Source organism: Podarcis filfolensis, assembly GCF_964270895.1.
Source record: "Podarcis filfolensis genome assembly, chromosome: 17".
Lineage (NCBI taxonomy): Eukaryota > Metazoa > Chordata > Lepidosauria > Squamata > Lacertidae > Podarcis > Podarcis filfolensis.
In genome coordinates this window covers 29,031,414-29,052,816 of record NC_139621.1, presented here as the reverse complement: position 1 = coordinate 29,052,816, position 21,403 = coordinate 29,031,414, and the positions used below count along the sequence as shown (strand labels likewise).

General features: G+C 45.6%; 1 long non-coding RNA gene across 1 annotated transcript; it reads right to left on the bottom strand.

Moving 5' to 3' along the window:
- Window positions 1-10,614: 10,614 nt before the first annotated feature.
- LOC310753153 lies at window positions 10,615-12,439 on the bottom strand. Its single transcript, XR_014543237.1, has 3 exons — window positions 12,398-12,439; window positions 11,978-12,128; window positions 10,615-10,835 (listed from the first exon to the last, which is right to left on the bottom strand). It is a non-coding gene; the product is annotated as an uncharacterized lncRNA (long non-coding RNA).
- Between the last annotated feature and the right edge of the window lie 8,964 nt (window positions 12,440-21,403).

Genomic DNA, 21,403 nt, shown 5'->3' with positions numbered 1-21,403 from the left:
TAAGTATAAAACCAAATTTACTAGAATAATAGCTAGAATAGAGAAAGACTTGTAAAACCATTCAAACAACAAACATACTAAGGTGCCATGTGCAAGACAAAGCCTGGAGATACTGTAAACGTGGAGTGGATAAATGTACAACTGTATCTTAACAAGTTACATGTGCAGTAAACGTTATACAGACTGGATAAATGAACCGTTCAACAAGTAGCGTAAGTCCAATACAGAACGGCAATCCATTAAGATACAGTTGTACATTTATCCACTCCATGTTTACAGTATCTGCCTTGCACATGGCACTTTAGTTTTATACTTTAGTTTTATACTTATAAGCCAATTTGTGTTGTTGTTGTTTTACATTTGATAATTTGTGTATGTACTGATTAGTTTTTCCTCACCTGTGCTCTAAAACTAAAGCTTTTCGGGTATAAAACTGAAGTGTGTCTTACATTTTAATTCAGATTAAAAAAGGGAGCCTCTGTCTCATTTGTAGCCAGAAGTTTGGGAAACTCTGGGAATAGCACAGTGTGTCATTTGTCTCAAAGCTCCACTAGAGGTCGCACAACATACAATCGGTGTGAACAAGAAACAACAGAGAAAAAGAGAGTTTCGTTTCGTTACAGGGTTACAGCGAGAGCCCCCTTATTTCCTTATTAATTCCATCAAACTGTGCAAAATCATGACATTGTACAGAAATTTCTGTCCGATGATCTGTAAGGAATTCTATGATTCTTTAGGTATGATCTGGTCGGGACCCCTGGAGAATCACTCTCAGCTCTACAATTCTATGATTCAAAAGTTGTTATGTCACGTGGAAGTAAGTGCCATTGAATGGGACTTTTTTTTGCTGAGTAGATAGTGATTGAAGTAATGAAACCAAACTAAAGGTGGTATTCAACTGAGTTTTGCTCAGACTTTACCGTCCAGAGGTCCTTTACCTTTTACCTTGCTCAGAGTAAAGGTAAAGATAAAGGGACCCCTGACCATTAGGTCCAGTTGTGGCCGACTCTGGGGTTGCGGCGCTCATCTCACTTTATTGGCCGAGTGAGCCGGCGTGCAGCTTCCGGGTCATGTGGCCAGCAGGACTAAGCCGCTTCGGTCAAACCAGAGCAGCGCACGGAAACGCCATTTACCTTCCTGCCGGAGCGGTACCTATTTATCTACTTGCACTTTGACATGCTTTCGAACTGCTAGGTTGGCAGGAGCAGGGACCGAGCAACGGGAGCTCACCCCATCACGGGGATTCGAACCGCCGACCTTCTGATCGGCAAGCCCTAGGCTCTGTGGTTTAAGCCACAGCGCCACCCGCGTCCCCTTTGCTCAGAGTAGACCCTTCGAAATTAATGCACTCTGCACAAAACTTAGTAAAATACCACCCAATATGTCAGAGTCTGTTTATTTCTGCTCCACCTGAGATTTAAGCTAAATTGCTTTGTCGTTGTTTGCATATTTACAGGTTCATCATCTTAGCCAAGCAAACAAACAATTAAATTAAATTTTCTTCCACTTGTAAACAGCAGCCCAGACCATTTGACGCTGCAACTTTATACAAACTTTATATAAACTCACTCGCCTAGGATTGTGTTGCAGGAGAATCAATCAGTTGGTTCTAGGGGTTCAGGAAGCTTGATGAAATTCCTGAAGTTACTGGATCCAGGAACTCAGGGGAGTCCATAGCTGTCAACTTACAGATTTGAAAATAAGGGACCAGCAGCCTCGAAAATAAGGGATCAGCAGCCAAAATAAGGGATTTTCTCAGTACAGGTATGTTCAACTTCTGAGCCCCTCCAAGCCAAAGGCAGAAAGCCCAGCCAGCAGCCAAACAAAGCCTCAAGCGGTGGTTCCCACAGTGCAGCAACCCGGCAAAGGGGATGCAGCAAGGAAAACCACCGTCACCTCTCCGCTGGGAAGCGCTGAGCAAAGGTGAGTCCCCAGGCAACGTGGCCGATTTGATCGGCACAAGGCATGCAAGCTCCACCCCCCAGTTGTTCTTAGACTCCCTATTGGGTGAGCAATGCAGCCAAGCAACACAGTTGGAGCCTCCCTCCTCCCAGGGAGGGAGAGGAGCTGCTTCCTTTGAAACTCGGGAAATTTAAGGGACATCATCAATAAGGGACAGCAGCGGGACACAGCGCTGGGATAAGGGACTTTCCCGCCACATAAGGGACAGTTGACAGCTATGGGGGAGTCAGGAACTCCTAACAATATTATAAACAAAGGGGCTGCCACTTGCCTTTTTGCAATCTCTGTAACCCCCCCCCCCTTTTTTTTGCTGGCAACGACTGAGCAGCTCCAAACCAACTAGATGCTAGACAGATGGAGCAACAGGTTGTGTGTGATCTCTGCACAGAGTTGCATTGCCTCCGCACCCTGACTCCCTGACTGAAGATGAGAATTAAGACTCTGAAATTATCAGAATTGCTCCACCATTCAGCAAGGCGTTACTAGACGAGGTAGTGTGTCTGTACACACACATTTGTGAACCGTATACATTTGTTTATAGAACTAATAATTTGAGGATCTTTACTGGAAATCATTGCACAGCGCAGACTTTCTAATGGATGCAATTACCTTAGGAAACAGCAATATTATCTTGCTCACTCTGGGGAGAATCCAGCAGCGACCAATAAATGCCAATGTTATTTTTTGTTTGCTTGGGGGAATTAGCGAGAACCACGCCATTTGTTTCGATTAGAGTGTTTATTTGCACAAAGTAGCTGAGAGTAAAAATGGCCTTTGCAGCTTGAAGGGCCAGTGCAGAAACATAATTGAATAAAAGGGATAGTGATTGCAAATTACGGTACCTGCCCCGCGTTGCCTGGACCACGCACGTAAGCAGTTCCCGATAGGAATATGTGAATATATGCCTTTTATGGATTTCTGTGGTGGACGTTTAAACAAAGAAGAACTGAAAGGAGACTAGGATCACCCAGCAAGTGGGAAAGTTCACATGCAAATTGTCGAGTGTGGGTCTTGAAAGAGCGAACCCTCCAACCTTTCCAAGGACACTTAGTCTGTCAGCTGTCTCTCCACTGGTACTGCTGCTTCTTCCTGCTGTTCCTCAATATTTCCCAGCTTCTGCCCTCTGCAGCCTCTGAACTATGCCCTTCTGCAAACCACTGTTCTGAATCTATACTGTCCTCCTGTTCTCCAGAAGGTTCATGAGAAGGGGGGGACAGTCCCCACCAATCCTCCTCAAACCAGCCCCTGACACCCAAATAGTGGCTTATCAGTGAGAGCTGAAATAAATTTGCAAGGTGAGCCTGTTAACGTCTGATATGGGCATAAAAAGGACCCCTGACCATTAGGTCCAGTCGTAACTGACTCTGGGGTTGCGGTGCTCATCTTGCTTTATTGGCCGAGGGAGCCGGCGTACAGCTTCCAGGTCATGTGGCCAGCATGACTAAGCCGCTTCTGGTGAATCAGAGCAGCGCACGGAAATGCTGTTTACCTTCCCGCCAGAGCGGTACCTATTTATCTACTTGCACTTTGATGTGCTTTTGAACTGCTAGGTTGGCAGGAGCAGGGACCGAGCAACGGGAGCTCACCCCGCCGCAGGGATTCAAACCACCGACCTTCTGATCAGCAAGTCCTAGGCTCTGTGGTTTAACCCACAGCACCACCTGCGTCCCCGATATGGGCATAGGTGACATTAAATAACAAAGGAAGCAGGTCATAAGGCAGCTGTCACGAGTCACAGCTGTTCAGTTTCTCAGTTGTGACCCAACCTGGATCATGTTTTAAGACATCACCTCTGCAGGAACTGAGCGTAGCTTTTGGAAACAACTGTGGAATGGGTTTGTTGGAGGGAAAGCACTACTCGCAAGCAAGGGGTTTTCTGCACTGGGGATGGCAGTGACTTGGGTGATGACTTAAACATGCATATAATGTTGTGATCCATATATGATGGTCAAGTTCCAGGTCACTGCTGGGAAATTGCTATATAGTAATTTTGAGGAAGATATTTGGCAGGAACTACTGCGACTGTGGGTTAAATCACAGAGCCTAGGGCTTGCCGATCAGAAGGTCGGTGGTTCGAATCCCCGCAACGGGGTGAGCTCCCGTTGCTCGGTCCCTGCTCCTGCCCACCTAGCAGTTCAAAAGCACGTCAAAGTGCAAGTAGATAAATAGGTACCGCTCTGGCGGGAAGGTAAATGGCGTTTCTGTGTGCTGCTCTGGTTCGCCAGAAGCGGCTTACTCATGCTGGCCACATGACCCGGAAGCTGTACGCCGGCTCCCTCAGCCAATAAAGCGAGACGAGCGCCGCAACCCCAGAGTTAGCCACAACTGGACTTAATGGTCAGGGATCCCTTTACCCTTTACTGCAACTTTCCCCAAGCTTAGCTTATACCTGGCTTAAGCATACTCTGATTACATGTGCTATCCCTGTGCTTCCTCTTCAGTGCGATACTCAAATTAAATCCATGGAACATGTGCAGAGTTCTAGCTGAACAAATCCTCTCTGTAAAAGTAGGGAAAGTTTAATTTTGCCTCAGTGGAATCTTGCAAGATCAAGGAGTGTCATTTCTTGACTAGTTGTTTTCTTATTCTGTAACCAAGTCTTTTCTCCCACTGCTGTTTTTTCAAAAGCAAAACTACAGTCCAGTTTTCTGCATCACTGCGCAGTTCAATAGCCTCTCACGGCATCTGTTTCTTTACACTGATAAACATCTACTGGATGTTTGAACGCTGGAATTAATTCCATTTACTTTTCATCTGCTGCTAATTCAAACGCTTTGTTACAAGAGTCACATTCATTCGGCTCACTTTTCACTAACTGTCTCCTCTGGTCTGTCTTAGTGTCAGTCTTTATCTCCTGAACAGCAGGGGGGCGGGAAAGAGAGGAGGGATTGAGGAGAAGTAGCCTCTATCAGGACCAAACTTATTTTGCAGCTGACCTACATATATCTGTTTGATTCTATAGGATTTTTAAAAGGGGGGGGGGGGACAGAGCCCATCAACCTCCAACTTTTTTTCAAAAGAGTTTTGAGAAGTTGAAACATTCCTTAGTCGAGCAAGAGGTCATTGGCCATATTTGTAAAAGTCAGAGGAAAAGGAAACAAGGGCTGCATCTAGGCCCATTAAAAAAAGAAAATACTGTTTCAGGAAAACGCGTTGTAAACATCATAATGGGAAATCACGTTGCTGAAAGACTCTGCAGCGCCATCTGGTGCCACAGTGTTTAGATAAATTTATTGTCATTGTCCGTATATACACAGTATACACAACAACGAAAATCAAACCCCCCCCAAAGACCGGGTTCACATACACATTTACACGTATCTCCAACACTCTCATCCTATTCAGACATAATCTATAAAACATAACATAATCCAGAATATAACATAACCTATTTAAAAGCATAACATAACCTAAAACCTATCTCATTCCTTCCTACTCCCTGCTTGCTATTTCTTGCAACTGGCCCTGAGATCATTATTTAGTGCAATCAGAGCTCTTGGATAGAAACTATTCAGAAGGCGTGTGGTTCGTGTTTTCATTGTCCTATATCTTCTGCCCGAAGGCAACAGTTCAAAGAAGTTGTGAGCAGGATGGGTGGGATCTCTCAGGATATTGTGTGACTTCTTCAAAGTGCGAGACGTGAAGATCTCATCCAGGGTTGGTAGTTGGAGCCCAATAACATTCTGGGCAATTTTAATTATTCTCTGTAAAGCTTTTTTATCCGTTTCGGAGCTGCTCCCATACCACGATAATACACTATAGGTTAAGACACTCTCAATGGTACTGTGATAATAGGACAGAAGTAGGTGCTGAGATAGATTCAGTCTCCTGAGCATTCTCAGGAAATACAACCTCCCCTGCACCTTCCTCACAACCATATTAATATTTGCAGTCCATGAGAGGTCCTCAGAGATATAAATGCCCAGGTATTTAAAACTACCAACCCTCTCCACCTCCTCGCCATTTATGTACAATGGTAAAAATACACTTTTCTTTCTCCTAAAGTCAATTATGAGTTCTTTGGTTTTTTTGGTGTTAAGCATAAGATTGTTTTCTTTACACCATTGAATTAACCCCTGTACTTCTTTCCTATAAGCAGTCTCATTGTTCTCACTAATGAGCCCCACCACTGTTGTATCATCCGCAAATTTGATGATTGTGTTGGACTTATACAGTGGGGTGCAATCAAATGTGTACAGGGAATAGAGAAAGGGACTTAGCACACATCCCTGAGGGGCTCCTGTGCTTAATACTAGAGTAGAAGAATAGTAAGGTCCCATTCTCACTGTCTGCGGCCTATCAGTCAAGAAATTCCTTACCCACAGACAGATCTTCTGATGTATACCCAAATTGGTCATTTTAAGAAATAACCTGTCTGGCAGAATTGTATTGAAGGCAGAACTGTAGTCCACAAACAACAGCCTTGCGTAGGTTCCCTGTCGTTCTAGATGACTCAGTACAGTATGGACAGCGATGGAAATAGCATCATCAGTAGATCTGTTTCTTCTGTATGCAAACTGGAACGGGTCTAGAGTGGATGGAAGACCAGCCTTAATATGATCTAGCACCAATCTCTCAAAACATTTCATAACAACAGATGTTAGAGCTATTGGTCTATAGTCATTGAGAGATACCACCACTGACTGCTTGGGGACTGGCACTATAATCGATGTCTTCAGGCAGGTAGGGACAGAACCCTGCAACAGGGATAGGTTAAAAATGTCCGTAAATACCCCAGCTAATTCTGCAGCGCAGTCCCTAATAACCCGTCCCATAATTCCATCCGGTCCAGCTGCCTTCCTAATGTTAATGCTCCGAAAGGCACGTTGTACGTCAGAGGTCTGTAATAAAAATGGTTGTCTATCAGTAGTAGTTTCTGATGATGTGCTGGTAGCCAATGCTGTAGTGACGGTAGTTCCAGTTCCCACCTCAAAGCGACTAAAAAATTGATTCAGTTGATCAGCCAGGTGCGCACTGCTACTGGCCAGTTCGTTTTTAATATTTTGCCCTGTGATTTGTCGCAGGCCTTGCCATACTCGACGAGGGTCGGAGCTCTCAAAATGTTTTTCAATCCTCCGGCAGTACATAGCTTTGGCATTCCTAATGCCCTTTTTCAATTTGGCTCTGGCTTCTCTATACTGTTGCGCATCACCAGAATGAAAAGCAGCATTTCTTGCCTTTAACAGAAGATACACATCCCTGTTTAGCCAGGGCTTGTTGTTAGGGAACACCCGTATTTGTTTGGTGGTAGTGACAACATCAATGCAGCTTTTAACGTAGAACAGTACTGTTGAAGCGTATGTGTCCACATTATTCTCCACAAAAAGCGACCACTCGGTGCTCCGAAAGCAATCTTGAAGTTGCTCAGATGCACCTACTGGCCACACTCGTATCTCTCTAGTTGATGGTCTAATTCTGCATACGAGAGGTCTATATGATGGTATCATAAGTAAAGATATGTGGTCTGACTGCCCCAAATTGGGCAAGGGCTTGGTCTTGTATCCATGCATGATGTTACTATATACTCGGTCCAGGGTATTTCCCCCCCTAGTGGGACAATCAACATACTGGTGGAACTTAGGAAGCACAGTCCTTAAATCGGCTCGGTTAAAATCACCAGCAACCACAAATGCTCCATCCGGGTGGGCCCGCTGCTGTTTGCTAATAGCAGTTAGCAGGTGGCCCATAGCTGTAGTAGTGTTTGCATCGGGAGGTATATACACCGCTGTTATTATAACAACATTAAACTCACGTGGCAAATAAAAAGGGCGGCACTTCACCACTAGGTACTCCAAGTCAGGAGAGCAATGCGTGTCCATTTGTTTGATGTCCGAGCTCCAGTTGTTATTTATATAAACGCAAATTCCTCCTCCTCTGCTCTTCCCGGATTCAGCGGTTCTATCCGCTCTAATTACTGAGCGTCCTTCTAGCTGCAGAAGTCCCTGTGGAAAGGAGGGATCCAGCCACGTCTCTAAAAGGACCATAACACAGCAGTCCCGGATACTTTTCTGCCGAGAGGTAATAAGCTCCAACTCCTCTACCTTGCGTTATAACGCATTTAAAACGTGTGTGTTTTCCTAACGTAGCTGTTAGAGGTATAGGTTGGTCGCTCGAGAGCAATCAGGCAATGTGCTTCAATAGTCTGTTTTAAAGCTTTCTTATCAGTGATAAAAAACCTTTGGAACGCAGAGCGCCTCTATTCCGTGTCTTGCTCATTCACTGGCAGAATCTGCGAGTGGGCGGTCCTTAAACCTTCCCCAGCAGAGTAGTTTCTTGACGCCCAGTCTGCGCCTCCGCTCTCTGCGCGGAAGCCTACTGTGCAAGGAGGGCATGGGTAATGGGGGACCTCTCTCCTCCCCGCTTTGCTCAGCCAAGGTGTCCTGGCACCACCTCACCTCCTCCGAGCCCTGCATCTCCTCTCCACTAGAGGTGTGGCTACCTTCCTCTGCTGAGGAAGTGCTGCTTCCCACGATCTTTGGGGGCTCTCGGTAATTCATCCGGCTTTTCCCCTCTCGCCCCTGAGCCGATGGCAGTTCCCTGACAGTAGCTAAGTCCAAGGAATTTCAGAGCTGCACATATTTGCAGGAAGAGTGAGGCAGCTGCCTCAGGGGCGGAAACTAAGCAGCGGGGATCAAAACTGAGATGTTAGAGGACAGAGCAATGTGTGCCAGACAGCCAGCTGCATGCCCCATGTTGTCCTCAGGCCACAGAAGATGCTGCTGCTATAACCCTCCAAGTGTCCCTATTTTCCAAAGACACTCCTGGGATTAGGAAAGCCATCCCAGCTTCTGAACTGATAATAATTTTACATTGCAGAGTATACTAGTTTAAAAAAAGGGTGTCTCAGCAGTTTTATAGCTACTCTGAGAGTTGCGGGGGGAATTGCCTCTGCTTCTCTGCTCTTAGTAGCTGATTGATTTTCACAACAAAAAGTTAAGTATTACACCAGTTAATGTCCAGTATTGAGGGCCTTCTGATGGTTCGCTCGCTGTGAGAAGTCAAGTTACAGGGAACCAGGAAGAGGGCCTTCTTGGTAGTGGCACCTGCCCTGTGGAACGCTCTCCCACCAGATGTTAAAGAGAACAACAACTACCAGACTTTTAGAAGACATCTGAAGGCAGCCCTGTTTAGGGAAGCTTTTAATGTTTGATGCATTTTAATATTTTGTTGAAAGCCGCCCAGAGTGGCTGGGGAAGCCCAGCCAGATGGGTGGGGTATAAAAATAAAATTATTATTATTATTATTAATGTCTGCAGATCACACCACAGCTAAAAGTACAGCTACAGAGGCCAGTTAAAACGCTGGCAACCTTACTTTCACCTCAATCTTTTTTTCCTTTTTCTTTTTTAAAGAACTGCATCTGAAGCTTAGAGGCAGCAGTACTTTAAAAATATGGCTGAGGAAGGATGGAAGTTACTACACTCATATAAATTCTTGTTGTCAGTGGGTAATGATCCTGAAAAGACTCGTTCACAATGACAACGTGAGTACATATTTGTTACATGATCCTCTTGGAGAGGAAATTTGGAAGCGAAATTTTAACAGGCAAAGCATTTCCTAGCCTGGTGATTAAGTGGTGAGTAACATTTCGCCGGCTAAAACTCCCGTGTGTCAGGCTGCTGTCAGAAGCAGGGCGAGTTTTTAAAAAGTGGCAACCCTCCTTCGCATGACAAGCAGTTGTGAATGAGTATGAAATCTATGTGTAGCTCATCATGCTGTTTTTAGGTGCTTAAATATTGATATCAAAGCAACGACAACAGTAAAATTAAAAACGGTGGTAGCTGAAATACTAAATATGAATTTCTGACATAAATGCAGGTGCGAGAATGATCCAGGCAAGCCCGCCTAATGGAATTTTCAGCGTATCCGTTAAAATTTATGAGGGCCTTAAATAAGAGACTTTCAATAAGTGTTGTGAAGGCAAAAAGGAGGTTATAAATATTGCAGCTGCAGCCTGCTAGTGATTTACAGCAGAGCAGCGCTACATTTGCCAGAACAAGTTGGTGTCAGCTGAGACCTCCTTCACCAAGCCAGATTTCTGTCAGCCCCCACAGTCAGAGAATCAAGGTGCAGGGCACGTCCTCATGTAAAAAGCATTATAACCTGGAGCTGCCGTCGGCATGCCACCATCTTGCAGCTGAAAGGCTCCCATGCAACTGAGCAGAGCAGAAGATGCCCCACAAATAACCCAGAGATGCATTTTAAACAAAAGCACACATTCTACTCATGTAAAAACACCAGGTGGGCCCCACAAATAACCCAGAGGTGTATTTTAAATAAATGGACACATGTAAAAGCACACTGATTCCTGGACCGTCTGCGGGCCAGATTGAGAAGGCGATTGGGCCGGATCTGGCCCCTGGGCCTTAGTTTGCCTACCCATGGACTAGAACATCGTTCTTCTTTTTACCAGTCCTGGGCCATTAACAGCAGCTGATGATGCCGAGATCTAGCAGGGAAAGCATTTTGCCAGCATGGAGATAAACTGAACAGGACAGCTCAACCTGTTAATTTGCCCCTGCCCCCCACCATAGCAAGCAAAGTACCAGGACGGACGGACAGAGATTGGGAGAGGGCAGCAAAGGAACGAGTGAGGATGAGGCACAGTATGGCATTCAGACCACAGTCTCTATTTCCTCTCATTCTGCAAGACGACGTCAACATGATAGATGCTGTCTTGCTAGCTTCTCTGTGCCATTGATCTCTGCCTGGATGGCTCAGATTCTCGACAGCTCAATTCCCAGGAGTTTGCTTTGCGAGCCTGTGGTTAAGCGTTAAGAGGCCATTCCTCCCGAGCTGTAAGGAAACAGGACTTTATTTGCCCGGTCACACAGTCACACCTGTTCAGTGTCAATGTTAGAAATGTGGCAGACCTAAAGAAAGGAGAAATTAACACCAGTCAGGCTTGCAGAGAGAAAAATACTGGGCCCTTAGGGGTGGTAATGTTCTGGGGCTCTAGGCCCCTACCCCAGAGTTTGCAAACCATCATTTCCTTTTAGAGTTGCCATCTCTTTAATAAAAAATAAAAAATGAGGTCCTGCTTCTCATGTGACTTTGTCAGTCGCTCAGCACACAAAAATGCAGCAAGCGAAAAGCGCTGAAGATACAAGAGCCAGGCTGAGGAGAGGAGGTTGAAACTGTGTTTTTTTTTCAGATCCTTGACAAGAGCAGCTGCCTTCTCTTTTGCAATAAATACCCTTTAACAGTTCTGGGACGAGCAGAAATGACAATTCTCAGTTCTTATCAGATGCCCACAAACTTGATGATGATTAGAAGGTGCCAGGGCAGGTTACAGCAATATATATTTTTAAAAGAAACAGCGTTAAAAGCAGCTTAAAACAAATCACGGGACTCAGCTACATTAGTAAAAAGAGAAAAGGGGGGGAGCATTTTAAATGCGTTGTAACACTGAGACACCAGATGGCGCTGCAGAGTTCTGTCTTTCCACAACGTGATTTCCCGTTATGATGTTTACAACGCATTTTCCTGAAACGGTTTTTTTTTAATGCGTCTAGATCTAGCCACAGACACAACTAGAGTACAGTGGTACCTCGGGTTACATATGCTGCAGGTTACATACGCTTCAGGTTACAGATTCCGCTAACCCAGAAATTGTACCTCGGGTTAAGAACTTTGCTTCAGGATGAGTACAGAAATCGTGCTCCAGCGGTGTGGCAGCAGCAGGAGCCCCATTAGCTAAAGTGGTGCTTCAGGTCAAGAACAGTTTCAGGTTAAGAACGGATCTCTGGAACGAATTAAGTACTTAACCCGATGTTCCACTGTAATAGTGTGTTTAGATCAGGGATGGGGAATCTGTGGCCTTTTAGTGATGTTGAATTTCATTTTCTGTCTGCTGCAGATGGCATGGACAATGGTCAAGGATGGTGGTGTGGGAGTAATTGACTTCTTCTGGAAAGGAAATGTGGAAAACTGAGACATCAGAACCCAGGGAAGTCCTACAAGGCATTATTTTCTACAGCAATACATTTTGGCTGCAAATCCCACTCATGCTCACCTAGGATTTAGTCCCACTGAGCTCAGCATGGCTTGATTCTGAGTAGACTTTTACAGGCTTGCAGCAGGGGATTTCCCCCGCACAATATCTCTCTGTGATCTGGATGTTGTATCTGTTGAATGTCGGGCTGTTACTAGGTAGAGGAAGTCTGCTGAAAAAGGCATGGCAATTATGTAAGCACACTGTATTGCGTAAATAAGGGGGGGATTTTTAAAGTACGCAAATCAAATTGACTAGACAATTATTCAGATTAACTTGAAGCACCTTAATTCAAATTAGCACTTACTCAGACAATTATGCTTGAGCTTTATAGCTTTGTAATTAATGCATTTAGGTGAGCCAACTTTTCATTGTGCTTTTAGTGGCAGCCTGACCTGTAGAAATTAAGAAGGTGCCAATTATCCTGGCATAGAAACCTACCTCACAGGGTTGTTGTGGGGGTTCAGTGAGGGGGGAATCATGTGCGCCCCCTTTGAGCTTTCCTCACAGGCGAGTTTCTCCACACCCTCGATCATTGTGTGTTAAGTACAGTAGTGTAATTCACTGAGATTGCAAATGCTTGTATGCATTACCATGTGTTTAAATTTGATTGGTTGGTCCCTGAATTCTAGAGATGTCTCTAGTAGTTCTCATGTGATTTCGCTAATGTTGGTCACATGGGAGGCACCTAGTGAAGGAGAGACTCCCTTTTATGTGAAGCAAGCTGACTGTGTTTTGGAATCCACTGTGAACACTGCTAAGTTGAATGGAGTGTTGGAGTGCTGCTTCTCTGCTTGAAAGAAGAAATTGAGCAAAGTTGCAGGAGGAGGTGAAAGTGGAAATCTGTGATGGCCTGGGATTCGGACTTGGAGGCTGAACCTGAGGAATCCCAGCCTGCACAGGAGTCCCCGCCTCCAGAACCAGCTGAGCTGGGGCTGGGGCTTGAGCCTGGAGGGTCCTCACCTGTGCTGGATCCGCAGGTGCAGGCACCAGCTGAGTCTGCTCTGGCCCCTGAGGTGATGGAGGACCCATTGCCTGCAGGTGCTCCACTCTCAGCCCCATCAGGGGAAGCTGAGGTTGCCTCTGGGTCTGGTAACCCTCCAGCCTCTCCTGAGCAGCAGAGGCTCAGGGTAAAGAGGCGGAGGGAACTAAGTTCTCACAGGAGGAGTGCTCACCTCCAGGCCAGGAGAGGTGAGTCACCTGTGTACCGGGGCCGCCCTGTGCCTCGGGGCAGATAAAAGCCAGCCAGCCCCAGTCCCAAGTTACGGGAGCAACATTGTTGGTAGCCAGTTCCTGCCTGCACCCTGTCCTGCTCTTCTGCCAGAGTTCCTGACGTCACCCGACTCCCTGCCTTGGACCCCGCTTCAGCTTTGACGGAAGGCCTCCATACCACATCCTTGACCTTCGACTGGACCTTGCCGCACGGTTAACCCCTCGGGACCAGCACAAAATCTCTCCTAGGAGCTGCAAGGCATGGCCTAACTGAGATACAGCAGGATGAGTGCTGAGCTCTGGAAAGAGAGGTAAAGGCAGTTGTTTGGAAGTTAGAATAAGGGACTGTAAGCCCATGCTTACAGTTGACAGCTCCCTTCCACCTCTCCTTTAATTTCAGAACTGATTTATGCCTGAGTGTACAGACTCAGATGGAAAAGTGAAATTGCACTTCGGGCTGAAGGTGAGAATGCTGTGTTTGCTTTTAAAATATATAGGAGAACATTCAAACAAATCGCACAACCTCCAACAACACCCTAACCCTCAATAGAAAAAATATACAGCAGGGAGCAGCTTAGGTTGGATCTTTTCTGCTTGCTATGCTCGTTTTCTGCTTCCACCGAAGACTTTTTGTTTGCATTTTAATGGGGTGGCTATTTTGGGGGGGGGGACACCTTCATTCATCCATTCTACCACCTCTGTCACTTTGTTCTGATGCAGGCCTAGGCAAACTCGTCCCTCCAGACGTTTGGGGACTACAACTCCCATCATCCCTAGCTAACAGGACCCAGTGGTCAGGGATGATGGGAGTTGTAGTCCCAAAACATCTGGAGGGCCGAGTTTGCCTAGGCCTGTTCTGGTGCATCTGCAGATCTGGCCTCAAGAGTTCCGGATCGCCACCTTTCCTCCTGGCTCCTATGCCTTCCCTAACATCCTGGCACCCAGAATGACACAGCTGAACCATTCCCCAGGAGCACTGACCTCCTTGCCAGAAAAAGCACCCACTTCCCTGTTTGTATGCTTGACTGGCAAGTTGTTAAAAGCACAGGATCAGGACACCTACAGAAAGTGCTGTTTCCCACTCAGCCTCAAAAGGTGCAGGAACCTTGCCCTTTGTTGTACCTGCAACATCTTTCACTAGAGCAACTGCAAATGATGATCAATCCATCAATCTAGTCCACCTGGTCTCAGGCAATGTGATGGATTATGATGGTTTTGCTGCTTATTGGTGATATGCTTAGGGAAGCTTTTAATGTTTGACAGATGATTGTATTTCAATATTTTGTTGGAAGCTGCCCAGAGTGGCTGGGGAAACCCAGCCAGATGGGCAGGGTATAAATACATTATTATTATTATTATTATTATTATTATTATTATTATTATTATTATTTTTATTTTTATTTTATTTTATTATTCTTATTATTCTTATTATTCTTATTATTTATTTGCTGCTGCAGCTTTTGGAATGTATTGTTCCTTTTTAAAAAAAAAAATAATGTTATGTTTTATGCTCTTAAAGTTGTTTCAAGACTACTAATGTGCCAAGCAATTGAAACATCATCATCATCATCATCATCACTTCTTTAAAGGCTACAGTCCTGTGCAAATGTATTAGGTAGTATAGTTGGTCTCTGGTATATACTAAAGTTTTGGAGTCTTACAGGGGAAGACAAGTTGTGATGATCATAACAATTCTTAGAAACCAAATTATGTCCACAGGTTGGAGCTGGTGTTGAAGTCTCCTTTCTCCAAGCAAATGTGATCTGGGGTCGTTTCTAAAACGTCATTGTGCCAAAGGGTCTGCTCTTGGCACTGCTGAGAAGCGGAAAAGGAATGTTTCCAAAAGAATATATTTGTACCTATTTAACTACTGGCTTTTATTAATGTGCACTCCAGTTATGTGCTCCTGAGATTCCGTCTACAAGAACAATTACAATCAAATGCCTCCAGATTGCCCATTTGGATCCCGGAAAATAGCTCAGCCAATCCAATTATATGGCTTTCCCACAGATTTGTTTTCGACAGTCTAAAATGTCAGATGCTAAACTGGATTTTTTTTTTAAAAAAAAAAGAAACAGGTTGAAGGATATTTTTGTGCAGCGTGATTTATCTTCGGTGGCCAATATTAAATCGGAACCCATGATACAATTTCATCAGAGACTGGAAAACAATTTAGCTGGTTTGTCCATGGCTCTGCCGAATCAGGACGGTGACCAGTCTAAGCCAGAATCCTGCTCTCACAGTGGCCAACCAGATGCTCGTGGGAAGCCCACCTGAGTGCAACACCCCTCTCCCCTCCTGCTTTTCCCTGCAACTGGGATTCAGAAGTATACTGTCTCCAACTAGGGACAGCGTGCAGCCATTGTGACTAGTAGTCATTGGCAGCCTTCTCCTTCATGAATTGGTCTAATGCTCTTTTAAGCTCTTCAAAGTTGGTAGCTGTCAGGGAATCAGGAGCAGGAGCACTGGGGAGAGAGAATTGGGAGAGCGAAGGGGAAGAATCCGAGGGCAGCGTAGGGGAGTATGACAGTGGCCCGAGAGATTCCATGAGCTTCTCCAGCGAATCAGAAGATTCCCAGAAGGGGGCGCCGATGGTCAGGGCAAGGGGGGTCCCAGGGGGGACGCACCAGAAACAAGGAGCCAGAGGGGAACCCCAAAGCAGCAGTGGAGGATCGGGACCAGTTTCCCCACCAGAGCGTAGTGGGGGGGGAAGAGTCACATGTGTCAGGGGCAGTGTCTCCTCCAGAGAGGGAGTCAGGGCTGACCACGCCTCCAACGGAGGGGAGGTCAGTTGCAGCTAGCCCCCCCGAAGGGGGAAGCAGTGACAGCAGCAGTGGAACGGTCAGGAGGAAAGCTGCTGGCTGGGCGCGCGCGCCAAGTTCAAATGTGCAGGTGCGCGGAACAGCAGGAGACCCGGATGGGGAACCAGCTCCTAAAGCCCGCCGGAGGGAGGGAGAAGGCTCAGGGGAATCAGCGGGAGAAGAGGCTAGAAAGGGCGAGACCCCGGCGGGCAGGCGGACCCAGAGGAGGAAGGAGCAGCGGAGAAGGTGGAGCAAGGCTAGAATCTTAAATTGGTGTCAAGGGGGAGGAGACTCAGACGGAGCATCAGCGGTCTGACACTTGAGACGTGGAGCTGCGCGCTGCGGCTCTGGAAGTGAAACTGAACTTCAATAAAGTCTTTTATACTTAACAACGAAGCAGCGTTGGTCCTTTGTGAGCTGGGACCTAGGGTAGCTCTGACAGTAGCCATCGCTGCCTCTTGTGGGAGCATTTTCCATATTTAACTAAGCATCGTGTAAAGAAGTGCATTCTTTTCTTTCTGTCCTGAATCTTCCAACATTCAGCTCCACTGGATACTTCACCAATTTTAGTGTCATGAGAGGTGGAGATAAAATGCTCTCTATCTGCTTTCTCCATGCCATGCATAAATTTGCAAACCTCGAGTCTATCACGTTGCCTCTTAGTTGCCTTTTCTCTAAACTAATAAGTTCTCAAATTACAGGAGAGGTAAGAAGGGTGCTAGGGACGTGGGTGGTGTTGTGGGTTAAACCACTGAGGCTTGGGCTTGCCAATCAGAAGGTAGGCAGTTCGAATCCCCACAATGGGGTGAGCTCCCATTGCTCAGTCCCTGCTCCTGCCAACCTAGCAGTTCGAAAGCACGTCAAAGTGCAAGTAGATAAATGGGTACCGCTCCGGTGGGAAGGTAAACAGTGTTTCCGTGCGCTGCTTTGGTTCGCCAGAAGCAGCTTAGTCATGCTGGCCACATGACCTGGAAGCTGTACGCCGGCTCCCTCGGCCAATAAAGTGAGATGAGCACCGCAACCCCAGAGTCGGTCATGACTGGACCTAATGGTCAGGGGTCCCTTTACCTTTTAAGAAGGGTGCTGGCCGACTCTGTTTTTAAAGCTTTGCGGGGCGTGATTTGCCCAAGACGGGGAGGAATTGGGGGGACAGGGCTTGTGAATGCCATTAAGATCCCCCTCCCTAATTATAAGCATGGTTTTGGTTCCTGAGTTGCTGATCCAAAAGCCATACCCAAGATCAATAGGGTGATGACTTAACCGAGTGCCAAAATAATAAGACGACAGGAGCCACTTTAGCAGAAAACAGGATATAAAATTCAGTAAGATTTGCATATTCTAATTTATGTCTAGACCGGCAGGTGTAAGAAATAATTGCTGTGATCTAAACAGAAACGCAATTGTTCTGTCTGCTGTTCAGGTGCTCACTATTAATGGAGCAATCTCTAGGGCTGCCTGCTGTCCCTTCTTGGGATTCTTTATCCTGGAACTGGACTTGAATCAGCCAACCCTTCAAATAAAGGATGGCTTCAAATACTGATGACATCAGGCAGAGGACTACCCTCTACAAGGCAGGACACATGGCTGCCATACCCTCCAACATTTCTCTGATTAAAATAGGGACATCCTATTTCATAATAATAATTTTATTATTTATATCCCACTCATCTGGCTCAGTTACCCCAGCCACGCTGGGTGGCTTCCAATATACAGCGCCCCCTCAGTTTTCAAATCTCGAAAGTCAAAAGTTTCGGTTTTCGAACGCCGAAAACCCGGAAGTAACTGCTTCGGTTTTCAAATGCTTTCCAGATGTCGAACGTGCCACATGGCTTCCGTATTGAGTTTTCCGTAAATAAATGCTTCCAGAAGTAAATGCTTCAGTTTTCGAACGTTTCGAAAGTCGAACGGTCTTCCGGAACGGATTATGTTCGAAAACCGAGGTACAGTGGTACCTCTGGTTAAGAACTTAATTCGTTCCAGAGGTCCGTTCTTAACCTGAAACCGTTCTTAACCTGAAACCGTTCTTAACTTGAGGTACCACTTTAGCTAATGGGGCCTCCTGCTGCCTCTGCCACGCGATTTCTGTTCTCATCCTAAAGTAAAATTCTTAACCCGACGTGCTACTTCCAGGTTAGCGGAGTCTGTAACCTGAAGCCTTTGTAACCCGAAGCGTTTATAACCTGAGGTACCACTGTACCACTGTCTATAAAAACATAATAAAACACTAAACATTAAAAAAAACCTTCCCTATACAGTACAAGGCTGCCTTCAGATATCTTCTAAAGGTTGTATAGTTACTTATCTCCTTGGCTCATGGGGGGGGGGGAATCAGATAACTCCCCCCCCCCCCAATATTTCTCCAATGAAAACAGGGGCGTCCTAAAGAAAAGCGGGACATTCCAGGATCAAATCAGAAACCGCGATGGCTTCTGTAAATCCAGGACTGCCCCCTGGAATATAGGGACACTTGTAGGGTCTGGGCTACTCTCCTAATTGGTCACTAAAAGGTTACCTTGAACCTCTCCTCTCCCTTACAAGGTGTAAAGCTCTATGTTTACTGACCCTCCTCCTTTCTCCATGTATTATGCAGGCTCTTTGCTGCTAAATATTAGATCTCTCTTTTAAAACCACAGCACACCCTCATCTCATTGGGCTTCGCTGCTCTGCAATCAGGGGGGAATGTTTTCTACTCCAGCAAAGCAAATGTTGACTGTCTCAGTTGCCTGTGGGACTGAAGGGGGCTGGAGGGGGGTGGAATATGCAGAGGCACCCAAAGCGACAATAAAGTCAAACGTGGGCTGTGATGTTGTCACATTTAGATATTTGCTCCATTTTTCCTCTTTTGAATCCTCCTAGAGAACTCTGACTCATGAATCTTAAGCAGGGCGATGGACGTGCCTCGCATTATTTTTGCTCGCCTCTGGACTCGCGGATCCATTCAAGTCGGAGAAAATAAATATTGTGATACTTGGCAGCGGATCTCCTTGCGGCTTTGATGCCCTTTGAAATCTTCTAACTTTCATACCAGAAAGAACAATGGCTTGCACTGTGAAGGCCGCAGAAACATCAGCTCTGATGCATGCAAGGCTTATCAGTCCATGTTTTGGTGGAGACGAGGGAGGAAAAAAACATTGATTATGTCTTCAAAGGATGAGGCTTCATATTTTTTGTCAGTAAAGATTCATCTCTGGAAAACGGACTTTCAAAATGGGTCAGCCCCTTTCCTTACTCAGAACTTCTGACATCATAATAAATGTTGCCAACTGTTCCAAAAGGTCCATATTGTTGTGCCTTTAACAAGTATTGTCAAATTATAATGTCTGCATCTATGCTGTTATGAGTTTCAGCTTCTGGTTTTTGAACACCAGGCTGCTTTCAAAGGCGTAGGAGCAGACTAGGTCATTATTTCTGGTCAGCTGACAGCCCTAGTAGTCGTTCAGGGTGGCTTCCAACATATATAACAACATAATAAAACATTAAACATTAAACAAAACCTTTCTATACAGGGCTGCCTTCAGATGTCTTCTAAAGGTTCTATAGTTACTTATCTCTTTGGCTCGGTGTGTCGCATAACTCCATACCCTCCAACATTTCTCCAATGAAAATAGGGACATCCTAAGGAAAAGCGGGCCATTCTTCGTTTCATTATATATCATTTCCCCAAAGCCTTTAGCTTTTTTGCATGTCCACCACCAGAGTGGATTTGATTTAAATCAAATCAATTCAAATCACAATTTAAATCACTAGTCAGTAAGACTTGATTTAAATCCTTTTTTTACAGAAGGAATCATTCTTGCTGGTACAATCTTTATATTTACAATCAGATGAAGGTTTCATTTTTGGAATAATAATTTTTCAGAGTAGTATTTACAGTTATATCAAAAATTACTGATTTGGTTATACTTTTAGAAATACATAGATAATTACGAAATTATTGTGAGGTTTAATAAGTTAACTGTTTATATTAGGGCAACTTTTCTGCTGTCCTTTATTGGAAGGAGAAAAATAATCATTTCCTTAATAACAATTTAAACAATTTATTTAACTAAAACAATAACATTATAGCATATGTATCCAGGTTTGTTAACTGATGTGGTTAAACAATTTTTTTAAAAAAACAAAAACCTTGGACTGAGTTTTAGCACACATGAAAAACTTAAACTAAATCCTTATTTCCTGATGAATAGCCTTTGGACTATAATGTAACTTAAATAGAAAGCTATGTTTAGAAAGATTTTTCCTCCAAAAGCATTTTATTTTAAAAATCCAATTTAAATTTTAAAAAATCCCATTTAAACAAAAAAAATTCCAATTTTTTAAATAGTAATAAAAAAATCATTGGTTTTTATCCACCCTGTCCGTCACATATTGAAGAACTGCCCATCTATCTGCTTACATTTCCAGCATTGAGAAAGGCTCCTGAAATATGTTAGCAAAGGTACCAAGTGGATGTTGCAAAGGAGAATATTCCACAGATGGGGAGCCACACTTGAAAAGGCCCTCTCCCTACCTTCCAAGCCTTTCTCAGATGGGGATGCTGGAGCATAGCTGTCAAGCGTCCCTTATTTGGAGGGACAGTCCCTTATCCCAGCGCCATGTCCCGCTGCTGTCCCTTATTGATGGATGTCCCTTAAATTTCCCAGGTTTCAAAGGAAGCAGCTCTTCTCCCTCCCTCCCTGCCAGCCAGGGAGGAGGGAGGCTCCAACTGTGTTGCTTGGCTGCCCGGCCCGCCCCCCTCCGGCCTCCTCTCACCAACCTTGGCCCCCGCGAGCCCCTCCCTGCTGGGACTGGTGGGAGCCTCGGGCCCTTCCGCCGCCATCCTCCTCGCGGCCACTGAACTGAGCATCTCTGTCTGGGGCCTCCCCTCTGCCCGTCGCCACTGCTCCCGCTAGGCCGTACTGCGGCTGCGCCGCCGAAGGACCTGGATGAGATGGGCAGCCTGGCATGGCCTATGAATTGCTGAGGAGCCTTGAGAGGAGAGCGAGGGCAACCATAGAGAAAGCAGTTCAGAGAGGAGGAAGACGAGGCGGCAGAGGCGGAGGCGCGGGCAGGTGTTCCAAGGGCTACAAGGGAAGGACCGCAAGTGCTTCTTCCATAGATTTGTAGTGGTAAACTAGCATAGATGGTCTGATCTGCGGGTTTACTTCGGGCACTATTCCCGCCTCCTTCCTCTAGCCCTACCTGATGAAACTGAGAGCTGCAGATGGAGCACGAGAGAAAAGATACAGAACTGCAGCAGCATCTTCGTAGCTTGGACTTCGTTTTGCGCGAAAAGTGGTTGCTGCTTGTAGTTATTTAATTGCAGTGTTTCATCGGCTGGTGTCTTGAGCAGCAACCTCTGGAAACAAAGGGCTAAAAACCAGCGCTGCTCTCCAAAATTATATGGTCCCTTTTAAAATTCGTATTTCAGCTGGTTGACTAAAATCCCTTATTT